Here is an 8920-nt window from a genome sequence, read left to right on the forward strand (position 1 = left end):
TGTGTAACGTAATGATCTGCTCAACTTTTCACTAGGAGATTTGTTGCTTTCAGCTGGCTTTCACTTTTAGTGACAGAAAAACCCTTATTGGAAAGAGCTCGAGCTTGTGGCAGTTTTTGCTTACTGTCAGGGCCTTGCTGACAACATTTCTGTGCCCTGACTTCAGAGTCCTAGGGAGGCTTAGAAGTTGGGTCCATCTTGGAGAAATGTATAATTTGTCCCAGACCTGATGCCCTTATGGCTTGAGTGAGTTGTCTGATTCAGAGCAAGAAGGGAGCCATTTATAGTCACCCAGCAATTGATGGATTCAATCAGTCTAGCCATGTTATACAGTTACTGGTCCAGACACTAGCAAGTCAAAAGAAGGTGGTGACTTCTGCTCTGAGCTAGGCTGTATTTGGTAAAGAAGGTTTGGGATTTGCTGTACCAATGACCCATTGCTGTGAAGACTTGAGTTACAAGTCAGGCTAAGAAACAGGTAGTGAAGCCTTTAGTATGTTTTGTGCTAGGATTCTGGTTTCTCTGTGGCATGAGATACAGGGAAGAATGAAACCTGCCAAATGTTAAAGCTTGTGTAAGGTGTATGTGTATACCTTGAGGATTATCCCCCTGCCCTAAGCTGTGGTGGGGATAGCATCCTGATAGAGGGGGCTGGGAGGCTAGTGCAGGGAGTTTTGATGAGAGGCAATTAGATGTAAAAAAGGAATCAGGAAGAGGCCAATTCTATGAGGTCCAGAACAAAGACTCTGTGTGTGTGTGTGTGTGTGTGTGTGTGTGTGTGTGTGTGTGTATGTGTGTGTATTATGAGCTGCTTGGGGTGTGATGTGTCAGTGGCCTTTTATTTTAGAATGATCAGGAATGGGGTAGATAAACCCTTCCTCCTATTCCTGTTTCAAAGATATATATTACTCCCTAAGGGTTTTAATCATAAAAGGGACCACGAAACGGCTTCCTTCTTTGGAAGGGAAAAAGCCCATGAACAGGGTTAAAAGGTAAGTCCTCTCTTTCAGAAGGGGAGTAGAGATTGTACACCTTGGAGAGCCTTGCACACTCAGAAACACCTGTGTGTGGGTAAGTGCTGCCTTCTCCGCTCCCTGTGCCCCTGCCGTACAGTGAAAAGAAGGCTGGTTTCCTAGGCAAACGGAATGGGGCTTTGAGTCCTGGCTCCGGCAGTGACGGACCTGAGCCCACTTTCTTCTCCCATAAAGTGCGGGTGATACAGCCTCCTGTCCTTGGGTCCTTTGGAGACTCAAAGGACGTGCTGTGTCTGTAAAGGGTCCAGCACAGTACCTGGCGTGCGGGAGATGCTTAGCACATCCCTTCTTTTTAAGAAGGAGCCGCTTTTCAGGAGAACACAGAGGCTGGCTGCAGAGACATGTCGGCACTCTGTCGGCTTTCTTGGCTCTCAACGCCGGAGCTGAGCAAGGCCCGTCCATCATCGACTCTGCAATGATGAGAGGGAAGAGAGGAGGCTCATCCTGTCCCACTTGGGCGGGGCGGGGGTTCAGAGGAGAAACACGGCATCTGCTTTGTGTTGCGGTCTGTTCGGGGCCGTGATGGAGCTGTGTGCATGTGGATAAGCAGAGCCTCAGAGCTGTGCACTTGAGAGGGACAAGTGAGAAGAGGAGGAGGGTAAAGCTCCCCTAAAGGAGGGGAGAAGGCGGGGCAAGGATTGGAGGCAGAGGAGGAGGACTTAGTGCCAGTCTTGAATGGGGGGAGGGGTGTGGCCAAGGGGAGGGGGAGGACATGTGAGAAGGTGCTGCAGCTTGGGGGAAAGCGGAGGGGGCGGCTGAGTTCTGGGCTGTGGAGAAGGTGGTCAGGTGGAATGTGAGGTGAGGTTGAAGAGAAAAGGAGAGAGGGTCTTGGGCTCCAGTGATGTCTGTCTGTGCTGGTTAGTAGTGCGGCCTGCTGAGTAGGGCAGACTTGGATAGAGCTGGGTTCAAATCCTTTTTCTGTTGTCACTAACGGGGAGACTTGGGCCCAGTTACTTCCCTTCCATGAGCTGCAGTTTGATTATAATGTCTATAGTAATGAAAACCTTATTAGGGTTAAATGACTTGCCACATGTCAAATGCCTGGTGCATCATGGATGTTGAAGAAGTAACTATTATGTAGGTGTTAACGCCAAATTTGTGTGCAATATAAACCTCCTTACCTTATGAAGCTTCACTGTCTCCCAAGCACATCACATTCTGTGCATTAAAAGGTGGGGAGTAGGATGGGGTAGGGTTTAGAGAAGATGAACATTTAACAGTTATTTTTTATTGTTACCTTTTTTAAGCAGGTTCCACACCCAGTGTGGAGTGCAGTGTGGATCTTGAACTCACAACCCTGAGATCAAATCCTGAGCTGAGATCAAGAGTTGGATGCTTAACCAACTGAGCCACCCAGACACCCCTTAACAGTCATTTTTATTTTTATTTTCTTATTTATTTTATTTATTTGACAGGCAGAGATCACAAGTAGGCAGAGAAACAGGCAGAGAGAGAGAGGAGGAAGCAGGCTCCCTGCTGAACAGAGAGCCCGATGCGGGGCTCAATCCCAGGACCCTGGGATCATGACCTGAGCCGAAGGCAGAGGCTTTAACCCACTGAGCCACCCAGGCACCCTGTTATCAGTTATTTTTAAATACTCATGTGTAGAGCTAAGGACCGATGGTAGTTAGGGATATTAAACTGAGAACTATTAAGCCAATAGCTGCAAATTTACTAGAGTTTACGTGTTTGAAATTGTTGCTACATGGATCCACGAGGTGATGAACTTCAAGGCATCCAGGATCTCCCTTTGGCAGAGCAGGCAGAATATGCTAACATGCCTGTCCAACCAGCAGTGTCATAGCACACTGGGTGTAACTTGCCATGGCTGCATTGCCATTGGGGACTACTGGGGCCACCATGGATTTGCTTCCTTTTACCTTCTTGAGGCTGTTAGGATACAGGTCAGGCAATGGTGCAGGTAGGGCAAGGAATCTGACAGAACATCTTAGGATGTTCTTGAGGACCAAAGGAGATCTGGGCTAGGCACAAGCCCGTTTGTACCTGTTCTTCAACTATACCCAGAATGGGGATTAAAGTTAACTTGGAGAAAAGTTTCTCTCCTAAATGAGATAGGCACCATGGAGGTCAGGTTGAAGATGATCAAGCCTGTGCTTATTTATTGAACATTTGAACATTGAACATTTATGATGGACTGCATCTCCATGATGGTGGCGAAGTGCTTTGTTCAACGCATAGTAGAGTTCCTGCCCTCTTACCCTGTTTGTAGAAAGCAGTCTTTTGTTGGATTGATTACATGTCTGAGCTTCCTGTGAATGTTGGGCATTGTGTGAGAAAGGGGAAAGTCAGACTAGTTTACCTTGGACCCACTTTACAGATGATAGTTGAGGCTCAGGGTTGGGGAACTTGCCCCGGGTCCCCTGGTCAGTACATTTGTTTGAAGCCCTGCACATGGGTCCAGAATTCCAGCTGTTTAAATTCAGTCCAATCTAGATGTTGCTTGCCAACCACACAGATAGAAAGCCTTGGGAGTCTTAGAAGATTGTCCGTCATCAACATTTTGGTTCTTTGTGGCAAAGCTGCCATGATGCTGATAGGTAGAAACTAGACGAAAGGTTTGGCTTGCTAAACCAAGGGAAATAACACATGAGGGGCAAGGAGGTTCATTCAGCCAGCCACTTAGCGCCTACCCTGTGGCAGGCCTGGGCTGAGTGCTGAAGGTGCAGATATGAAGATCAGCCAATCTCTGCCCCTGGGAACCCACAGCCTGGTGTGGAGATGGTGATAATTCAGTGTGACAGTGGTTTTGTAGAAGAGTAAGTCAGATCGTGCCTCTCCCTTGCTGAAAACACTGCAGCAACTTCCAATTGAACTTTACCCAGATCCAGTCATTTCAGTCTGTGTTCCCTTCTGTGTCTAGGTCTTAATTTACCTCCTCTTTAAGGTAGCTTTGTCCCATTGCCCAATCTCTTCTCACTTGTTAAATTGAGAGTATTTCTTATCTTCAGAAGTCACTCATTTGCTTGCTTTGTGACTGTCTCCTCAGCTAACCTGTCAGTGTCTTGGGACCTTTTCTGACACATTCATTGCTGTATCCTCGGTAGCATGGTGCCAAGTACTACCAAGCAGGTGCTCAGTACATTTTTATTAAATAAATGACTGATGGGAAAGTGGTTTGGGCAGAATGCCAACCAGGCTGTTAATACTTGCCTTTGTGAAGGGTGGGGCCTATGGGGAGAGCAGAGGAGGGAAGGGAGCGGGATCATGGGGGCCTAAGAAGGTTAAGTCCTCATTGAACCCTCACAGTGACCTGGAGAGGTGGGTGGTATAACCCCCAATTCACAGCAGATGAAACAGGTTTGGGAGGGTTGGTTCTCTTGCTCAAATGGTACAGCTCTCTGGTGGAGGAGCAGGATTAAAACCTCTGTGTGAGACTCAGAAGCTCAGGTCCTGCCCAGTAGGTCAGTTTTTCTGGTCCCTGGCTATACACTAGAACTCCTTGATGGTTAGGCCACACCCCCAACCAGACTCCCCAGGGAACTCTAACAGCCTGCGTGGTTGAGAACTGCTGCCTTGGGTCCTGCTACCCTAGGCCCTGTGGTTTCTTCAGACTACAGAAAGGTGGATGGTGGCACAGGAGTGGCCCAGGAGTGCCTGGAAGTGTGGAGGAGGAAGGCTTCCTGTAAAAGGTATACAAGTTTGGTCCTAGAGGAGTGGGTAGCATTGGACAGGGTTTGAGGCAGCAGGGCTGTATTGCCAAAGGCATGGAGGCGTGGACCATTCTGGCCTGGTGTGGCTGACAAGGAGCCTGGGCAGCAGTGGGGAACCGTGGTGGGATAGGCTTTCCTTTAACAGTCCTTGTGCCGAGGAGAAACGGTTCACCTAACCTTTGGACTATTGTGCTTTGTCTGTCATGATCTAACTCATCAGCTCTGGGTCTGGTCACGGGAGGGTCTTATCAGGGTTTTGGCCACTCCAAGCTCCTGTCTTCCTATTACTAGAGTCACAGAGAAGGTGGTTAAGACTGGGATTTGCTCATGAAGGGCTTTTGGGTAGAATGAGGTGGATCTTGGCCTGGTAGCTCCATTAAATAAAGACCAGAACCTGTTTGGGAAGCCTCTACCCATTGAGACATCAGAGCCTCCAGCATGGGGCCGCAGCCCAGCTTCCTAACCATTTTGGTTCTTTCGGGCTTGGAAGTGCTGGGTCTATGGTGTCAGATAGTCCAGGCTCTTATCTGGGCCTTGTCACTTGCTGGCTACATGAACAAAGGCATTCTTGACACTGCTCTGAGCTTTAGGTTCCCAGTTTTGGGCACTTCGATTTTAATGCTGGTGAGGAGTGAGCATCATCCTGCAGGCTCAGTGCTAGGGGAGAGCTTGCACATAGCAGAGGGTGCTTGATCAGAGTTAGCTGTCCACCCTGCTCTCCTTCTCTGTATTTAAGGAAAGAGTGTCAAGAATGGAACTAGAGAGGCAGACTGGGGACAACTGTGAAGGAGCATAACTACTAAAGAGAGACTCAAGGCCTGCCAGTGTGGTTTTAAGGGCTTTAGGCAGCTGAGAGTTGTATTTTAGGAAGACCTCCTGGGGTGGCATGGCGACTTGATTCAGGGAGAGTTCCTTGAAGCAGCATGGTGGAATGCAGACGTGTCCCCATCCTGGCAGGGCCTGTTAAAGCAAATGTTGCTAGATCCCACCTCCAGAGTTTTAGTTCCCTGCAGGGGGGTTGGGAGCCTGAGAACTTGAAGCTCTAACATTCCCCAGGCCTGCTGCTACTGCTGGTGAAGCTGTATGTTACCTGATTACCCTGATTCCAGCCCAGGGTGCTGCTGGGTTTGAGGCCCGGATCTCCCCCTTGTAGTTAGCCAAAGGGCCTGGGCCAAGACCTCAAACTCGTGTGAGCCTCTGTGTGTTTCCTCATCTCTAGGTGGGACACTGCCCACTTCCAAAGGGTGTTGTAAGAATTCAGTGAGATAATGGTGTGTAAAGGCTCAGCACAGTGCCTGCAGTCAGCATTCACGAGGCTGTTTATTATTTTTATTAAAACCAGCGAGCAGGGTGTCGCAGAGGTGCTAGGGAGAGGTGAGGGAGAGGCTGAACGAGGCCAGTGGCTGAGGGATGGAGAGGAGGGGATCTGGTTTCTCTGAGAGGCTCCAAGCCCTGGGATCCCACTTTACGTCCTTTCAGCCCTGGGAACTGTGTTTAAACTTGCGGGCATGTCCCTGTCTGGCCACTAGAGGGCAGTGGAGGCAAGGCCGCAGGGAGGGAGGTGGGCGTCCAGAAAGTTGGCGCTGGTCTGTGTGTTCAGCCTTTATTCGTGCTCTGAAGCCTAATCGTGTGTTTGCATTGTGCTCTCCCCTCCCTCCTGCTCTGTGTATTTGCTGATGTTTTTGGAAAACACTTGGTTCTCATCGCAGGGCCCCTCTGAGTTCCTGCTTGTCTTGTGGCTGAGGATTAGTCCTAGCTGAAGCATCCTGTTTTCTGGCAGCTGTGTTTATTTCTCAAGGGCACGGGCAGAGCAGAACATGGGGGCCTGGGCCCTGCAGCTCAGGAGAGCCTAGCATGAACCACAGTTGTTCTTCTGCCAGCTTAAAACTTGGCTTTTCCATCTTGCATTCCTCCCCCGCTCCCCAGGCCTTGCCTGCACCCTTTGATCCCGTGGGTGGAGAAATAAAGGGAATTCCAAATTCTTAATCCATTTTGAAGGCTGGCTGGAAGCAGGGCTTTCTAGGGGCCTGGTGAACAGCACTGGTTGAATCATTTCAGAGAAGTGTGGGTGCTCTTTCAAGGTCATAGAGTGTGGTGAGGGAGGGGAAAACAAAACAAAACAAAACTAGAAGCACATTTATAGTATTTGATGATATACCTTGTGCCAAGCCCTGTATATTGATGAGTTGCTTTATTCTCTAAGAATAATAAAAGATATCAGTGACAGCAATCTGCTTTTATTGATTGTGCTAAGTGATATTCACATATTTGCTCTTTTAACCCTCAGACTGCCCATGAAGTATTATTAATCCTGAAGAAGATGAGACTTAGAGACTTTACACCAGGATACACTGGGCCAAAGAATGGTACTATTAAAAATTCAGACCAGTGTGTCTCACTCCAGAATCCCAGTCTTTCTGTCAGCAGCATTGGTTATGGTCAGTTCTACTTTTAGCTCTTTCCAGAAGTGAGGTATAAAGGCATTAGGAAGGCAAAGGCCAGGCGTACGACAAAACAGCCTACTAAATACTCATGATCCCACAGCATAGCAAAAGTAGGGATTTGGAATCAAATAACCTGGGTTCAAATCCTGGCTCTGCCACTTACTGTCTCGTGACCTTGGACAAATTCTTTGACATCTGAGCCTTACTTTCCTCACTTGTAAAATGGGGGATAGTAATAGTAACTAACTCACTAGTGTGTTCTGAGGGTTAAATGAATTAGTACATGCAAAATGCTTAGATTAGTGCCTGGCACAAGGTAATAAATAACTCAGTAAATGTTAGCTCTTACTATTGTCATTATTTTTTTTTTTTTTTAAGATTTTATTTATTTATTTGTCAGAGAGAGAGTGAGTGAGAGCGAGCACAGGCAGACAGAGTGGAAGGAAGAGTCAGAGGGAGAAGCAGGCTCCCTGCGGAGCAAGGAGCCCGATGTGGGACTCGATCCCAGGACACTGGGATCATGACCTGAGCCGAAGGCAGCTGCTTAACCAACTGAGCCACCCAGGCGTCCCTATTGTCATTATTTTTAACCTTCATGCTATACTCACCTCTATTCTCAGTGCTTGGCATATACTAGAGGTTGGTGTATGCTTGTGGAATGAGATGAGCCCCTGGATTTGGGAAGTATTTTCTGAGCTCTGGAGGGTACCAAGTTCCAGCTTGATGTATAAATAATTCCATTTTTTAAAAAAATATTTTATTTATTTTTTTTTGACAGCGATCACAAGTAGGCAGAGAGGCAGGCAGAGAGAGAGAGAGGAAAGCAGGCTCGCCACCGAGCAGAGAGCCTGATGTGGGGCTCGATCCCAGGACCCTGGGATCATGACCTGAGCTGAAGGCAGGGGCTTAACCCACTGAGCTACCCAGGTGCCCCAAATGATTCCATTTTAGACTCTGTACTTAGTACTCCTCAGTCGAGTGGAGAGGTCAGTCATGGGCACTCATTACTGCATAAGGTAGAAACATTCCATGGAAGACCTGATGCAGGTAAGAGCACTTTCGTAGTTGGAAAGGGCTGTGGGCCAGTTTCATTGGAGACAGCCTTTGAATTGACTTTAAAAAGATGGGTGGGTAGAGGAGGATGGAAGATTGGGCCAGGCCAGTGGAGTCAGTCTTCTTGGGCCCGAGTGCTTCCAGCTTCACAAAGGATCATTGAGTCAAGTTGGGTTTTTATTCATTCTACAGATACTCATCAGGCATGCTTGGAGTCAGGCACTGAGACCCAGTGGTGGCCTTGACAACTTTTGCCCTCAAGTGACGTGGGTCTAACTGGTCAACAGCCAAGGACCCAAGTGATAGTTCAGTGTGATGAAGGGCTGTATTGACTCAGGGCCTCTTAGGTGCATGTGAGAGACACTTGACTCCAACTGGTTCAAGTAGAAAGGTGATTCATTGGCTTATGTACCTTGAATATATTAAGGTGTGGCTGGATCTAGGTTTCAGAATAGGTCCTTAGAAAATTGTGTCTCCCCATCTTCTTGTTTGTTTTTCTCTGGTTGTCTTTACCCTCTGGTGGGCTGTCTCTTTGCGATATCTCAGGTGGCTCTTGGCAGCTTCTGGCTTCCCTTTTACCAGTTCAGAAACCCTAGCAGAAAGAGTGTGCCACTTTCTCAATGGTTTGCTCTGATGTCATGGGACTTAGTCTCATTGGATGTCTTTGGTCCCATGCATTCATTGGGAATGGGGTTGGGAAGTATAGGGCATATAGTTC

Source organism: Mustela nivalis (genome assembly GCF_964662115.1).
Source record: "Mustela nivalis genome assembly, chromosome: 3".
Lineage (NCBI taxonomy): Eukaryota > Metazoa > Chordata > Mammalia > Carnivora > Mustelidae > Mustela > Mustela nivalis.